The sequence below is a fragment of the Mustela erminea genome, chromosome 17 (genome assembly GCF_009829155.1).
Source record: "Mustela erminea isolate mMusErm1 chromosome 17, mMusErm1.Pri, whole genome shotgun sequence".
Classification (NCBI taxonomy): domain Eukaryota; kingdom Metazoa; phylum Chordata; class Mammalia; order Carnivora; family Mustelidae; genus Mustela; species Mustela erminea.
In genome coordinates this window covers 22,256,080-22,274,038 of record NC_045630.1, presented here as the reverse complement: position 1 = coordinate 22,274,038, position 17,959 = coordinate 22,256,080, and the positions used below count along the sequence as shown (strand labels likewise).

General features: G+C 40.9%; 1 protein-coding gene across 4 annotated transcripts in view; it reads right to left on the bottom strand.

The window, feature by feature from the left end:
• The window catches only part of PLA2G4A (phospholipase A2 group IVA), a 166,742-nt gene extending 149,134 nt beyond the window's left edge, over positions 1-17,608 (bottom strand). For 2 of the 4 annotated variants that reach the window (XM_032317891.1, XM_032317889.1), the window contains exon 1: positions 7,975-8,094. The gene's annotated coding sequence lies outside the window, so the exon portion shown is untranslated. Of the gene's footprint in view, positions 1-7,974; positions 8,095-17,317; positions 17,398-17,488 lie in introns of those variants that run through there. The other 2 variants (XM_032317888.1, XM_032317890.1) reach the window with 2 other exon arrangements.
• Between the last annotated feature and the right edge of the window lie 351 nt (positions 17,609-17,959).

Below are 17,959 nucleotides of genomic sequence, written 5' to 3'. Positions count from 1 at the left end.
GTACCAGGTTTGTGGCATCTGTTGGAAAGAAGGATAGAAAAGCAAAGGATCCTCTCCTCTTCCCTGTCATTTCATTGTGTAAGAGAACCCAGGAGGTAATAAGGGGCCCTGCACCAAAGTGGGAGCAGGCTTCCCTGCCGGAGCCAGACCAATCTAAGTTCAAGCTTGTCTTCTCCTTTCTCTAACTGTAGGATCCTGATCCTCAGATTCTTTATGGGTAAAATGGGGGAAATGTCCCCCACACCTCACAGAGGCAGTCAGATGATGAAATGAAAGACCGTTTGTCAGTCATTCAGCACAGTACCTAGTGTTATAACTGCACAAAATTATCATTTTGTTATTATTGTTGTTGCTTATGAAACCGCTGCTTTTCCCCCAAATTGCTTCAATTTCCTGAGATTTATTTGGCTTGTTAGAAATTTCTTAGAAATTCAAGTAGGGAAATTTGTTAAGTATGTCTTATGTACTTTTTCACTCAATAATGAGGTTTTTTTTTTTTTAATTTTTAAAGATTTTATTTTTTTCACAGGGAGAAAGAGAAAGCACAAGCAGAAGAAAAGCAGGCAGAGGGAGAGGGAGAAACAGACTCCCTACTGAGCAGGGAGCCTGACGGGGGGCCAGGTCCCAGGACTCTGGGATCATGACCCAAACTGAAGGCAGCCACGTACCCAACTGAGCCACCCAGGTGCTCCTCAAAAATGAGTTTTTATAAAGATTAAGAAATACTCCTGTTGCCGATCTGTTAAAATTTTTAAAAAAGAACAAAAAACAAAAAACAAAAAAACAAACACAACTCTGGCCACTTGCTTTTCTGCTTCCAAACTCAAAACAGGAGACAGAAAGAGGTTCCAAAGGCAAAAAGAGCAGTGCACTATCGTTCCCACCATCTTCACCCTTGTATAGATATACAGTCACAATGGCATGACTAAAGTTTTAAATTCTTGCATTATTTGGCTAGAATTTTTTAAAAACTTGGGCCAAGCAAGAGTTTACTTCATTAACAGGCACAGAGAAATAAACAACAGGAATTAAGATAGGTAAATGAGCTGTTTTGTATTAGAAATGTCTCTCGGGGCGCCTGGGTAGCACAGTGGGTTAAAGCCTCTGCCTTCGGCTCAGGTCAGATCTCAGGGTTCTGGGATCGAGCCCCACATCGGGCTCTCTGCTAAGCAGGGGGCCTGCTTACTCCTCTCTCTGCCTGCCTCTCTGCCTACTTGCAATCTCTGTCTGTCAAATAAATAAATAAAATATTAAAAAAAAAAAAAAGAAATGTCTCTCAAGCCATATTCTCAGTTCAGTATGGAAAACCTGTTAAGAGAACTTCCCTATTCCCAAGGAAATCGAAAAGCGTGCCACCAGATACAAAGATGCAGAATAATGAGTTACATCTGTTTCCCGAGCCAGGAACCCAATGGTATGGAACTTGCCTCTATATCCCCCAGAGAGACACCCAGTTTCTGTGGCTAATGTCCATGCTATTCCTGTTGAATTGGCTTTTTCTGCTGTTTTTATTCCTAGGTCTCTGACCCTGCTTCTTTCTCTCTCAAATTTCTATTATTGGAAGTTCATTATGTACATACACGAGTATATAGGGAGAATATCAGCTAGAGTTTCAGAGAAGGAAAAGAGTCGGTGGTTTCAAAGAGGAAAAAGGGCTTGAGGGCAAAGATACTGGCTAAGCTGATACTTGAACTCATGATCAAGCTTCGATGTACAGAAGAGGGAAACAGAAACAGTTCCTCTAGGAAAAGGACGCAAACAGAGAGCCGCACCCGCGTTGGAAATGCTCTGTCCACCTCAGGCTCCCCAGGTGCTGCCCCCTGCCCTCACCTTCTCTATGGGACAGTCTTGGCCTGTCTTCCAGGTTCTGCCGTAAACTTACTCTCTGAAGCAAGCCATCTCTTTTTCTACCAGGTTAGGACCCCTGTATTTCTTCTTGATCTCTCTCACCACACTGTTGTACATTACATTTCCATCACACGCAGCGTGTGCCGGCCCTCACTGTGTGCAATATGGTAAGTTCCAGCGCCTTCTCCCTGTATTCCTGTCTAACCCAGATGATCACTTAGCTACTATGAACTGAAATGATGAATGAACAAACTTGGGAATTTGTATGGTGTATGGGGGGATGGGGGGAGGAAACCACAGGGTCTTGTGTTGAGAAATAAGGGGAAGCAAAGCCTATTTATAGATCATAGAATGACAAACTGGAAGATATCTTAGCAACTGCTAATTTGCTTACTTAATTTTTAAAAGTTCACACTCAGGAAATACTTCCTAGGGGTCAGGTACCATGCTGAGTGCTTTATATATACTACCTCCTTTCATCTTCATAACAAGAGAGGGATCATATCACCACTTAAGCAATTAAAAAAAAAAAAGTACTCTTTAGAAAGCTTAAGTGATTTGCCTAACTGACAACTTATTTTTTTTTTAAGTTTTATTTATTTATTTGACAGACAGAGATCATGAGTAGGCAGAGAGGCAGGCAGAAAGACAGAGGGAAGCAGCTCCCCGCTGAGCAGAGAGCCTGATGCAGGGCTCTATCCCAGGACCCTGAGATCATGACCCGAGCCAAAGGCAGAGGCTAACCCACTGAGCCACCCAGGCGCCCTCCCTAATTGACAACTTAAATGGAGGCGGACAGTCTCCCTTACAAGGCTCTACAAGAGAACACGGGTCTCCGGGGAAGACTAGGAAACTTTCCCACGTCATCTGGAGTCACAGGGGCTGAGCTGGCCCTAGAACCCTGAAACTCTGCCTCCTATCAAATTCTTTCTTTCTCTGCCATTCTGCCACTCCATGAAAGACCCTGAAGGACAGGTAGAGCTTTGGAGACATTATACAATAGCAACAGCCTATGACAGAATCTTAGCAGGGAGACGGCACGATGGAAGGGATGCCCTGCATTAGTTTGCTGGGGCTCCGGTAATGAGATAACATAGAGTAGGGGGCCTAGACAAACAGGAACTTATTTTCTCACAGTTCTAGAAGCTGGAAGTCTAAGATGGATGTGTTTGCGGGTCTGCTTTTTTCTGAGGCCTCTCTCATTGGCTTACAGATGGCCACCTTCGCCCTGTGACCTCACACAGTCTTTCCTCTGGGCCCACAGGTCGCTGGTGTCTCCATGTGCGTCCAAATTTCTTCTTAAAGAGAACCCAGTCTGGGGACCACTGGTGGCTGCCTTCGGCTCAGGTCATGATCCCAGCGTCCTGGGATTGAGTCCCACACTGGGCTCCTTGCTCGGCAGGGAGCCTGCTTCTCCCTCTGCCTCTGCCTGCCACTCTGTGTGCCTGTGCTCCCTCCCTCCCTCTCTCTCTCTCTGACAAATAAATAAATAAAATCTTACAAAAAGAACCCAGTCAGACTGTATTAAGAGCCATCCTAAGGGCATCATTTTAGCTTTCCTGCCTCTTTAATGGCTCTATTTCTGAATGCAGACGTATTCTGAGATATGGAGGGTAGAGCTTCAATATATCAACGGAAGGGGAGCACAATTCCATTTAAAACACCAATAATATTGGGTGTGTGGGTGGCTCAGTTGGTTAAGCATCTGCCTTTGGCTCAGGTCATGATCCCCAGGTCCTGAGATCAAGTCCCGCATGGGGCTCCTTATTCAGCAGGGAGCCTGCTTCTCCCTCTGCCTGCTGCTCCCCCGGCTTGTGCTCTTTCTCACAAATAAATAAAATCTTAAAAATAAATAAATAAAACACACCAATAACATAAACACAGCGGTTAAATAAAGCAGCCTGCAACTGCTAATAGAAAAATGTGGTGCTAGGAGAGGAAGGGACACAACCAGCCAGAGAGTTCGGAGGGGACAGGAAATACACCTAAACAGAATTGTGACCATGACAAAGAGGAAAGACCACAGCATCTTTTAGATGGGCCCAACTTCCTCATCTGGTTATTTTAAAAAAGCGCACATGCACATGCAGACACACACACTCTAAACGAAACACAATACCTAACAGTTTGTTCTACCTCTTCACAATTGGGAGGTACTAATCCAGGTGAACCTATTTTAAGGGCTAGAAAACTGGCTGGCCCAGTTTCACACGCTGCATTACAAACAAAGCAAGAATGTCTCCTCATGCCTGAGCCAGTTTTTGATTTTTTCTTTCCTTGACTATCTGGTTTGCTCTTATTTTCCTCATTTTACCTCTTGGTGGCCAAAACCAAGCCACCGTTCTCACTATATTTTAAGTTCACAAAATTGGAAGGAATAGTCACAACCACCCACAGGCAGAACTTCCTTGTACAAATATATAAGCTGAGACCCAAAGATGTACACAAACCTAGTATAGCAGCCAAGAGCAGACTGCCTAAAAATGTTGGCATGTTGGCAAAATTGGCTTGTTGATTATTTTAAATAAAAGTTATGTAAGGAAGAGCCAATGCACAAAGAACACTCTGACCCCCCACAACCCACCCTCCCATCCCCACCTTTGTCTCCAGAAAGCGGGAAATAAATCTCCCAAGTGAAAGGTATGCTCCCTGTACCAGAAGATAGGAGACATCCTTATCACCAAAGATGGGGAATTCAAAGCTGAAAAGGCTGTATGAACAATGCTTGTTACTTCTATGAATTTAATACCAAATTAGTTTAGGATTCTTTATTAACTGATGTACCTGAACAGAAGCTTCCTTGTCCTGTCAGCTCCTCACAGACTTACTGTCTGTCTAAAAAGTATAAAAACTCCCTGTCTTGGCCATTTCTTTGGTATTGCTTCTATGCAACACATAGTTAAACCTTTGGGATTTTTTTCTCCTGTGAATCTGCCTCATGTCAATTTAATTCTTAGACCAGCTGGAAGAACTTTGAAGGGGAGAAAGAAATTTTTCCTCTCCTATACGAGTCAAGTTCACCCAGTAGGAGAAAGAGCTAAACACGGCCCTTCACTGTCAACCAGGTCCTCCTTCTCTAACCTTACCACACTTCTTCCTCTTCCCTGCCCCTCACACTCAGGCTAAAAAGGAAATACAGTCAAAATGAAAAGGACACATAAATATATAAATTTTAGCTCGACCAGAATTTGAAGTTACTAGTTGGTGATGCAGAGTAGACTCAAGATATACATTAGAGAGAAATGAAAAACTGAATTTATATTTGGTCAAATAAAACTTTAAAAGAGTCATTTTCATCTTCTACACTTTTATAGGTTTGAATTATAGTTATAAGATGATTACCTGCAAATACCAGATGCACTGTTTTAAAAATTCCTCTTCCCGCACAGGCATTTATGAAGTAATACCACACTGACAAGGGTTAAGTACATAAGTACATTATGCTCATTTCTGAAAATGTTAGAATAATGTTCTATCTTTTCCTTAGGAGAAATGGGTAAGAATTTTGCACTTGGTGTTACTGCTTTTTATTTTATTTTATTTTTCTTTAAGATTTTATTCACTTCTTTAAGAGAGGAGAATCAGAGAGAGCATGAGCAGGGGGGAGGGGTAGAGGGAAAGACAGAAGCAGCCTCCCCACTGAGCAGCCTCCCCACTGAGCCCCATGCAGACTCCTGGGATCATGACCTGAACCAAAGGCAGATGCTTAACAGACTGAGCCACCCAGGCACTCTTATCACTTTTTTAAATATATCTAACAGTGTGACACAAAATGCTAGGGAAAAAAAAAAAAAGATAATGTTTTGAGAAGCATATTTACTTCTACAGCTTTCTTTCTCCAGACCAGACAGCTTACAAAAATGCTCCCTAGGGAATATCTGGTTTTTGGTTGAGGGGTCCACTCCCTTCTTAATTGCTGCCTTTTTTTTTCCATGACATACTCGAGATTGCCACAGGAGGGAAAGCCATATCTTTTCGTCTAAAGGAAGCCATCCCGGGGAAACCCCCAAGAATGTCGTCATCCTGACTTAAATACTTCATGAGAACTATTTTATTACTGAATGAAATTATCAACATTTTGGGTTTGTTTTACTTTTCAGCTAACACGATAACCATTTCAGGAAGCTAGTGAGGTTGACCCTGCAGTAAAAATAGGGATGTTGACTAGGATTTTAGAGTGGAGAGAGGACAAATAAATACTGTGGAGAGTAGCAAGACTGTGCAGGACAGAGGCGCTGTACCCCCACCCATCCCAGGCATTACCGAGAAGTTAAAACCACTAACCTGGAGATGAGGATTCCGCATGCCCTGAATTGTGTTACTTGCAACAGGAGTTCAAATTCACGGTTCTTTTCTCAGGTTTTAAGAAACTTTAGAAAGGTGCTTCCAGAAACTGTGAATGGTAGCTCACATTGGAAATGAACAGGAAATCCTGTCTTTTGTAGGATTAAGAGCTGAGTAAATGTGCATTTGAAAAGAATATTCTCAGAAGTTCTTAATCTTTTCTATGCCCTGGGAAAGCCAAGGGACCCCTTAATACGTATGACATTATGAAATTCGTGAAATAAAAACACTGGATTATGAAGGAAACCAATCATATTGAAATACACGGAGTCCGTGCAGTCCAGTAGAGCCTTATACGGACGGTATTTATACATACTTTAGAGCCCGGAGGCACACTTTTCTCTTTCTACCTCTGTGGAGTGCACCTATTTGGTTTTTAAAGTTCAGTGTAAAATTTTTGAGGACAGAAGAATTAACAGCACCATAAAGGGTAAAATGATTCAAATCTAAGTTCTTTTTTCTACTGTCTACCTCTGCTAGCACCATAATGAATGTGTTAATTCCAGCATGAATTTTTAGACGTTACATGTAATAAACACAGGTTGGACTAAATTAGAAACACTGTCATTGGCTTCAAAATATGAAATTTACATTTTCTCAACCTTTGACAACACGCAGGAGAACAGTACCATGGACATTAATAAAATCTACAAGAATACCCCTGTTGCTCTTCTGCTGGTGACATAAGATGTCCCAGTGGGTTTGTAAAAACACGACGTTAACAAAAACAGCGCTAGACTGTCCCCTTCAGTTTGCAGGTGTCCCTTCATTTTGGACGACAGGAAGAAGTAAGATAACTATATTTAAGCCACAGCCTCACAGATATGGGTAGAACCAGGAATAAAGTACAGAATAACTTCCCAGTTCCCGGCATGTCTCACTGGGGTAGGAGGACAAGAGGACAGAGAAGAACTCTGAGCAAACGGCAGTGCGTCGGGGAAAGGCTGGAGTCAGGAGCAAACATTTCCGCCACTAGGAGCTTCCCCTCCTTACCTTACTGCTCCGCTGAACCCCCACAGACTTCATAGCTTTCATTCAGGAGAGCCTGTGGCCCTAATGGTAAGAGAATTTACAAGGGGCCTCAATGGCTCAGTCACTGAAGCATCTGCCTTCGGCTCAGGTCCTGATCCCAGGAGTCTCACGCTGGGGCTCCCTGCTCAGCAGGGAGTCTGCTTCTCCCACTCCCTCTGCCCTCTTCTCCCTTACTTGTGCTCTCTCCCATGCTCTCTCCCTCTCAAATAAATAAATTTGTTTTTTAAAAAGAGGATTTATGAAAAATAATGAATAAAAAACACAAGATTTACTTTTAAACTTTGAAGAAATGCACGAGTCAATATTTCAGTCTTATTTTCACTCCTGAAAAAAACAATTTTGATTATAGGAACCAGCTGTTCTCCAAATCTCTAAGGATTGAGAAAGAAAAAGAAATGACTTTTAGTTGCAAAATGAAAGGTTTATGTCAGGTTGAAGAAAAAACATCCTGATACCAAGGCTGTGAAAGAAAAACCTTTCTGATGGTCAATTACTATTATATGTTTTCACCATCTTTATACTACAGAGCTGTAATGGTTTAAATTCTATCAAGCACTATCTTGAGGGAGGACTGACGGCTTCCAGGAGCCTGGAGAAGTAAGCAAATGCCGAGGAAAGCAGGAGGGGGGGTGACCTACCGCAGACACAGGACTTAGCTAGGCACCCCACAAATGCAGATACACTAACTGTCAATCCAAATTTAAAATGGCGACAACAATTCTAACAACCAGGACAAGAAGAAAAACAAACCCAGCGTGACGGTGAAGTCTCCTGGGGCAGGTTCCAGCAACTGGTACAGTAAAAATTCAACAGGCATAAAAAAAAAGACTCAATCGCTTCCCCGCTGCCCTCCTGCACTCAGGCCAACTTGTAACCACTCCCTGTTTGTTAATAATTACCTTACATAAAAGGATCTGCATTCTATAAGCTCCTGAATTTCTCTGCATTTTTGTTTTAGGTGCTTTGCTTCTGTTTTGTGTTTCTGGGTACTGGGTATTGGTTGTTCCTCTTGAGCATTTCCAGATTTGCTTGCTTGTTTGCTCGCCTGCTTTCAGAACCCCCACCCTGGAACAACTCAGCCATTGTAGCTTCTCTGAGTTTGCTCCTAGTGTTTAGCTGGAGAACCACCACATAACCTGGCAGACGGGTTTTATTTTTGGTTCATGTTCTCAACACTCAGAGAGGCCCTGGATGGGACACAGCATCTTTCTCGGTTTCTCTGTGAACTTGCATTCCTGTTCTAGAAAATGGCTTCCTTCTCGAGCTCATCTCTCACCATCGCCCTCCTCCTCTGGGGCGGGCTTCCTCATCTCCCTTCACTACAAAAGCAGCCCCAGAGGGAAGTTTCTTATCTTCCCACCACCCAATCAGCAAACTCCCTGTACTTTTGGGTTCCCCTCCTGTCACACTGGAGGCAGAATTTCTCCACCTGTTACAGACCTGACCCCACCTGTGGCTCTCTGGACACAAAATCCTTCTCTCTGCTGCAAGTACAGGGTAGTCATGCCTTTCTTTTCTGCACCAAACTTTCTCCTAGAGGACCTGCCTGGCAAGCCTGTCAGAGTCCCCCTGCTCCATATTCCTCTCCCTCCCTTTCTCATGTTTCTGCCCAGTCGACAGATCTCTCTAGAGGGTCTGATGCTCACACAGTGCTCCTGTCTCCAGATCCTCGCCTCCCATCCACCTGCCACCTCCCGTCCACGTCCTTCACACCCTGTCCCCTGCCCTCCACTGAAACAGCTCTGAATCAAGATCACTGATGACCTCCGAGTTTTCAAATGAAGTCACTATTTGCCTGGAACACTTTCCCTCTCTCCACCCATGGCATCACCCTAACCCCTGGTTTTAAACCACCCAGCTCCCTTGGTTGCTTTCTCATCGGCTCAGATACAAATGCTCTGCATGGAGCCCCCAGTTTGAGCCACAGCCGCTCACACCACTCACCTCCCACGCACGGCTCTCATCCCTCCCAGCGCCGCTCCTGGCTCATCTTAGCCAACCCTTTCCATCCTTCCACTCCCCAGGTTATTCCCAATTGTTTGTTTGTTTTTAAAGGATTTTATCTATTTATTTGAGAGAGAGAGAGAGAGGTCACAAGTGGGCAGAGAGGCAGGCCGAGAGAGAGGAGAAAGCAGGCCCTCCCGTTGAGCAGAGAGCCCGATGCAGGGCTCGATTCCAGGACCCTGAGATCATAACCTGAGCTGAAGGCAGAGGCTCAACCCACTGAGCCACCCAGATGCCCTGGTTAATCCCAGTTGTTGAAACCAGTTTGCTTCCTTTATTATCTGTTTACTGTTTGCTTCATTATTGCTTCTCTCCTCCACAGGGGGTATGAACCATCACTGCTTTATTCACCCAAGTATGCCCCAAAGGTTGCATAGTGCCTAGCCAGTCATCAGTATGAATGAAAACTTCCTGAACTGGTGATGGAATAAACATGCACCTAGCCCAGTGATCAACAATTCCTGGTTGATATTAGTATCTGGATTTTTTTTTTTTAACCCAACAGGTAAAATTCGTAAGTGAAAGAGCACAGATTTTCTAAACTGCTTCCTATAACACCTGTTCTTTTTCTGTGTATTAAAAGGATACATTTTTTCCACTATTTTGCTAGGCACGCTATATCCTATATTAATAAAGAACTGGAAATTATTTTTTCCTCATGGAAAACTGTAATTTATGAGTGGTCTTTTCACTCTAACGATAGTGTACAAGGTATTACTCAACCAAACCAATCTGTCAATCTAAAACATAGTAAACAGTAAGAATTTTTGCAAACACTGAATGAATCTCACAAAATGGATTCTTTTTTTTCCACTGACAGCAGAAGCATAGTTCATGATGAGGATAAGAAGGAAAAAAATCCCATATAATTACTGTGAACTTTTATGTATTTTAAATATAAATTCTTAGTGGTCACCACCTCAAAAAAAAAAAAAAAAAAAAAAAAAAGAAGTACCAAGTAGGGGCACTGGGTGGCTCAGCCAATTAAGCTTCCGACTTTGTCTCTTGATTTTGTTTTAGATCATGATCTCAGGGTCAGGGGAGTGAGCTCTGCACCTGGCTCTGCGCAGAATGGGCTTGGGCTTGCTCTCTGTCCCTCCCCCTGCTCTCACACACACCCACTCTCTAAATAAATAAATAAAAATCTTAAAAAAAAAAACTACCAAATAGTAGATTTTAAGTAATCATCTTAAGAGAGTGCAATTAGTCTACGGCCATACCACCGTGAACACGCCCGATCTCGTCTCTCAGAAGCTAAGCAGGGTCGGGCCTGGTTAGTACTTGGAAGGAAGAGAGTGCAATTAAATTTTAACTAACCCAGAAATCTCTTTAAATTAGAATTTTTGCTTTGTGGAATCTTCCTAAAATGTTATTAGCATCTTCTTCTAAGGATCAAGGATCTAACAATACTTTGAAGCCATTACCTGAACATGAATTCCCATTATATATTAAAAATAGGGATTTAAAAGACTCTGTCATGAACTACAGAAATACTCTAGTGTTATCTCTTTAAGATCTAAGTGACCTCAATCAATTTTAAATTCATCTGCCTTTTCTTCATGACAGTTGAATGGAAAGGAATTCAATACCTGTTTGAGGTTTGTGGTATATATACCAAGGGACTGACAGATATTAAGAAATGTTCATTAGAGATGTAGGTGTCTACACAGCAGGTCCTCATAACTATATGTACCTTTTGGCACTTTTCCCCAAATTGCTTTTCTATAAATTCTTTAAGAATTGCTTTAAGTTACTTTTCCCAATACTTGAACCAAATACAGGTAAAAAGTCTACAAAAATGGGTTACCCTCTTGTTTCAATAAATTAAAAATGTGAAACCAAGGAAAACTAAAGATACTATGAGTCTGTCTGCCTCCAGCCTATCCCAAGCAGACATAACCTCTTCTACAACGACCCACCCAGAAGTCAGCAAGAATACCTCCTTCCATAAGGGGTCTCACATCCCAGATGCTACACTCAACCAGCTCACCTTGTTAAAGCTGTGGCCATTCAAGTGTGGAGCCAACGGCAAGCATGTCAGTTCACTGACTGAAATGCAGCTCCTTGCTGACCCGAGTTTCCAGCAGCCCAGCTGCATCCCACAGTCAAACCTGCCCCACTCTGTGTTAGTTACTATCAAGCTAAGCATATGCACAAGAAGCCATTTTGTAAGTAAAGTTGGCTTTCAACCCTGAAAAGTACCTGGTTTACCATAAGCTCTTGGATTGTTTGGAAAGGTAAAATAATAAGGATTTATTTAAACCTGCAGTGAGAGTAACCACTTTGAGACAAACACTTTAGGCCAACTTCCAGGATTAATAAGAATGGGAAAGAGCAATAGGCTCTGTGGGTCATACTTAGAATATTCTAAGAGAACGTTCTACTACCAAATCAAATCAAAGTAAAATCAAAGGAAAAAACCTTCACTAAAATTAGTATTTACATAACTCATAATGTTGTCTATTTTATATTTTTGGCTAAAACTTCATATTCTTTATTTTCTTGAAGTGACATATATCCATATAAAATGCCACATAGTTCCAAGACAAGCAATTCTAAGATACACTACTTTTCCAATTGTTTTTTAAATGGTTGTGCAACTTCCTCTATTATGTTAATCAGTAGCCCAGTTATAAGAGCAGAACAATTGAGTTAATATGGAATTGCGTTGTATATTTTCTGGTTCTTCCCCTATGATTTTTCTGATGTTAATAAAAATTAGAATACGTGGACAGCCTTAATAGCATGCACCAAAATTGAAAATATAACTCAATCAATTAATCACTTGAGGCATACAAAATGCATGAAAACGGAAATGGTAAGACTTGGGCATTAAACCATTTCCCTTTTTGATATCTCTCTTTTCACATCTGTAGAATGTAAATACCTGCTCTGCTAACATAACATGGTTATTGTGGGAACGAAGTTCTTAAGCAACCTCTTTATAACCCACAAAACACTATGAAAATGAAAGGTATTTTGGGGGCAGCACCTGGGTGGCTCAGTGGGTTAGGCATCTGTCTTTGACTCGGGTCACGATCCCAGAGTGCTGAGATGGAGCCCTGAATCGGGCTCCATCCTCAGTGGGGAGCCTGCTTCCCCCTCTGTCCCTTCCCTTGCTCCTGCTCTCCCTCTCAAATAAATAAATAAATAAAATCCTAAAAAAAGAAGAAAGAAAGAGAGGATAGACGGAAAGAAGGAAGGAAAGAAAGAAAGAAAGAAAGAAAGAAAGAAAGAAAGAAAGGTAGTTTTTGTTGACCTGCTGATATGTTTTCTGACTGAGTAATCAAAAAACAAATTGTAAGGTAAATAGTAAAATCAAAACTAAGCAAGATAAGCTAAGTACTGTATATACATGAATTTTATGTATTGTAAGATCATGAAACTACCCAGATGATGGATATTTGCTTTCTAATTTGGAACCTCCTGTTACCTAAAATGCCTGAATTTCCCTGCACACTCCAGAAGTCAAGAAAATGGGGAAGAAGATTAAGGGTGGGATCAGGTCTTCACTCCACCTGACGCTGAGAAGACAGTAAACGAGAAAACTGGGAGCAGCCTCTCCTCTCTCCCAGGGGCTGTCAAACGTGGATAAGGATAACATACCAGCTTGCTGAGTTTCTCTCAGGTCATTTAAATTCATTAAATAACTAATTAGACTGGTAGTGCAGCCTTCCAAATCTGCTTAGGGTGAGCCCTGAATTATTTCAGCTTATTTTATATTTGCACAAAGGGGAAATAAACTGTATTTTCAAAGAACACTGTAAGGCTGAACTAAGAGTCAGAGAAGATCAAAACACCAACTCAGGGAGCAAGCATAGCCTCAGGTTGGCGCATCTCTTTTTTTTCTCAGGCAGGTGAAGATATCAAACGATCAGAACACGATTTGCTCTATTTTCTGTCTTCTTTGGAAAGGATTCCAGAACCAACCAACCTTTGGGTTTCCTCAACTGTCACTGCCCTAATCGTCCAGGAGTAGGAGATGAAGAAATGCTGATAATGAAATTCATTTTCTCTGAGTCGGTTCTTGACAAGACTAGGCAGTATCTTTCTTACGAAAGCTTTATAAGGAATCATGTAACCCTTAGTCCTATCTTCGTCTTCTCTACATGTCAAGAGTCTGGATGTCTCCGGAGCTGTGGGAACTTCTACTAGGGTTTTGGCCTCATCTCTGAACCCTCTTCAATTTCTCTAATTTTGCAGACTATGACAGTCTGTAAGAACAAAAATGACTTGCTTTAATTTATCTATGAATCTCACCCAGCTTCAAGGAACAGGTTTCAGGCAAAATAAGAACAATCTTCCAAAACTGAGAAAAGCAGTAGTAGAATTTCTACCTCCAGTTTAACATTTAGTCTTTGCTATTGAGACTGCAAACACTTCAAAATTATTGAGGACCTTAAAGGGACTTGGATTAGGTGAATTATTTCTATTGATATATACCATATTAGAAATTAAAACTGAAAAATATTTAAAAATCGAAAAAGGCAATTCATAAACATAGACACACCAGTGGCGATTATAAAATTGCCCAACCTTATTTCTGAACAAAGTATAAATTTAAACAAGAAACTGTCTTATACAACAACTGACTATGTTTTTGAATCTGTTGTTGTTTGTTCTGTTGGTGTGATTACACAGTGTTAGAGCAGGGAAATTCTCCTCTTCCGTATGGCTTATAAACTGATACAATTTCTCTCAAGGGCAAAATGGCAAAAATATTTCCATGACATGCTGTTAAATATTTCTGAGAATCCTCCAAATACTCTACTATTATTATTACTCTTATTTTACAGTTGAGAAAAGAATGTTTTGAAAAACAACTGGCTTATGATCTCACATCATGTAAGTAGTGGAGCTTTTTTTAAAACATGGGCATACACTTTTAAGAATCTATCCAAAGGAAGAACAAAGATGAGTACATACATTTATATAAAGGGTCTTAGCCGAAACATTACTTACAATAGAAAACTAATCCACCTAAACATCCAACAATTTATAATCAGCCAATGTAACATTTCCACAGGCTAAAAATTACATCATGGTGAGAACCACTCTTGTTCATGGATGGACTGCCATTACTTGTATAGCACCTGACATGTAGTAGCGACTCAATAATATTTGTTTCAGAGATGAATGAATATAAAATTATACACGAGTATAAAAAATCATGCTTTAACAGAAAATTTCATGACTGAGAGTAAGCGTGTTACAGAATGGCAAAGAGTGGTATGTGAAACTAGTGAAACAAGGAGGCCATTTGACAAGCTGACTCAAATGTCTCAGTGGTCTACACAGGCAAACCAAAATCTAAACCAATCTAAAAACTGACCCTCCAAAATTGAAATGTAAGGACAGCCAATCACAAACGGCCAACTAGCCTTTAAACTATAGACAATCAATCATTTTGTTAGGTTGACTCCACTTTCTTTTAAAAAATCTCCCCTTGGAGATCCTGCCAGGGAAGCCACTGTCCCATTCCAATCGAGTTTTATTCAAATAAACTCTTAAAATTTTTGATAGGCCTCAGTTTACCTTTTAACAAATACCACAGTTTTGTAAAATCCACATGTGGGTGCATGTATATAGAAAAACGCCTGTAAGTATAAACAGATGTATACACATGAATTTGTGTCTCTTTGTCTCTGTACTGATGTGTAACAGTTACTCAATAAATATTTGTTGATATGGATGATTGACACAATGAATGACATAACAAGAATTATCCCTTGAGGGGATTATAGGTCATTTTTTCCTTTCTTCCTTTGCGATTTTCTATATCTAAGGAAATCTAAACAGAGAACAGGAATTATCTTTTTTTTTTTTAAGATTTTATTTATTTGACACAGAGAGAGAGAGAGAACGCACACCAGCAGACAGAGCAGCAGAGGCAGAAGGAGAAGCAGGTTCCCCGCTAAGCAGGGAGTCCGATGTGGGGCTCCATCCCAGGACCCTGGGATCATGACCTGAGCCGAAGACAGACACCTAACTGACTGAGTCACCCAGGCACCCCAGGAATTATCTTTGTAATAAGCAAGAATATTATAAAACAATCCTAATGGGAAATATTATTAGGAATTATGGAATGAAGGCAGTAAATACAGACATCCCATAATCCAATAAAATACAACTTGTATCTTATTCTCCTATTTGTTTTACTTACTGCATTCAGCAAAAAAGAATATCAGAGGTTACAGAAAAGGCAGCTTAATATTGTGCAGTTAGTTATTAGAGGCCTTGAGTGAAGAATCTAGGTCACTTGGCTCTCAGGCAGATAGTTTTTTCTGTTACACCAAATTGGTTAGAGCTCCAGAACACTAATAAATAAATGACACTATGGGCACTGCAATACTCACCGTGCAAACAGTTCTTAAAAGCAACATGATTTGCTAATTATTTGATATTAGCAGAAAACTCCAAAGTTCTAAAAAATACTACATGTTCATGTTCATGAATTGTTTCAGAGGGTATGTGATCCTCCTACTGGTCTATCCAAATCTGTGGATCAGTACGCGTATTGGACAGCATACGTGTATTATTCAGGGAAGGGGTCTATCTATAGCTTTCATAAGATTTGTAAAAGGGTCTGTGAGCTTAAAAATAAGTGAGAATATCTAAAGCTATGAAGTCTGCAAGCAAGAGGAGGGAAACAAACTGAAGGTAAAAAAAAGGCTTATGAGAGGAAAAAGAACCACAGCTAACTCTGTCTTCCTCTTTTTTATTCCTGGAACATGTTTTAATATGCACATCATTTAGTTTCATGATTTTGCTTTCTAAGTAGTAACACCAGGAAAGATAATGATGGGTTAAAAACACAGGCCAAATTATCTCTACGGAATGAACTTTATCAAGTCCTAGGAAATCTATTTAATAATTTTCCTTTGCCTAATTAAATGCAAAAGCAAAATACTTGCAAAGTGTGCATCTTTTTGACACTGTAAGTCACTACAGGAGTATTTTGCATTTATGTTAATTAGAAAAGGAAAATTATTTAAAAAGATTTCTTTGTTTCTTGTCACATAAAAAGTGCTGTCCTTTCAGGAAGTTTGTAAAGCTGCTTTGGACAAATGCAGAATACACACTTCTCTGTGCATTTCACAATTGTTGCTTAATTTAAAATTTAACTCTTCCTCAGCTCAATGACAGAAGCAAATACTTTTTTCTTATGCCAATATCAAACTGCCAATGTCAAGGTTTAGGGACCTCTGGAGTAAAATTTTAAAAATCCTTAACAGGGTTTGTTTCACTACTATTCCCTGAAAATATCTCTTGGGCTACAATTCCAAATTTCTGCAACAAATAGAAACGAAACACAATACAAACTCTCCTTGAACTCAAAGGTTATATATGCAAATATCGTAAATGAGAATTGATACCCATCCAAATAAGATGCTTCTAGTATATCTTCAACTGCCTTAGCTGAATAAATGCTTACATCATCAACCATTGTGAAGAGCATGTCTTGTTCTAGCTTTTGAGATGAAAAATCATTCTTTTTAACACTACCTTGACTATAAGTTGTAGGAACTTCAGATAAGTTAAGCCACTCTTATTCCAAATCCAAATGCCCTTTTAAACTTCTTTTTCTAAAACAAAATGACCAAAATAGCATTCACACTCAAAACTTAACTTTATTATTGGCTCACATCTTTCTCAGCATCTAGTCAGCAGCTCTGTCCTCCCAGCAGTCCAATAACTGAGGGCAAGGCGAATTGGCACACCAGGCAGTGTACAAGTCTCTTTTCAACATTGTCTTTCTTTTCGCCCAGCACCGCAGCATATGAAACACCCAGGAATGTTTTGCATAAGTAATCGTTAACCACTATTTTTTTTTTAATTAAACCATCACGGAACCCACAAACTCCACCGCTAACAAGGCACAAGGGCTGCCCCACAGCATGCCGCTCAAGTCTGGGATGGGTCACCACGGGGTGGCATCACGTGGAGCTCTCACAGGAACCAGCTCAGGGCAATGCTCGCTTTCTTTCGGGGCTCTAAGTTAGGGACACCCCTGATCGTCCCACTCCCCTGCACCGTCAGACCCCGGAAAGCAGCTGACATTTGTTAGAAAGACATTAGATTCCCTGACCTGTGTCTCGTTCCCAAAAGGCAGAGGAGACGCAGACTTGGTCAAGCAGAGAATCCCAGGTGTGCCTCCGTCCCTTCTCCCTGCCAAGCAAGATACAAACTTAAAACAGCTCAGGAGGATGGGGGTGGGGGAAGGGAAATGCAGTGGGGCAAGAGTAAATATATTGCTTACTGTTCCCAGAGTTACATGAGAATCTTCTGGCTCCTTTTTGCCTCTAGCTTTCAATCGGGATCCTTTTTTCAGCTGGGACTACAGAGAAGTTCAAGTCTAATCCTTGCTAGGCGGGGCTAAAATGTGGGCTGGTTTCCTTTAGACTTTGCAGCTGTTTTTAAGGTGGAATGAAAGAGGAAGCGAGGGAAAGCAGTATTCAGGAAGAAGCGGATATCTTAAATGTAAATGTTTACTTATCAGCCTGAAGTCACAAAACGTGCCTAAAATGATCTGTACATTAACTGGTGTAAATCACATGGATACTCCTGGAGCTGTCTGTGTGTGGCAGCACATCTTGTCCTTAAGCCGTCACTGCTTCTTCCTCTTTCCTTCCCCCACAAGAACAAAATAGAAAAGATGAATAACCTAAAGCATTTTTGCCTTCTTTTAAAAAAACAAAGTTTATAACAAGCCCAAAATAGAAAATCTGTA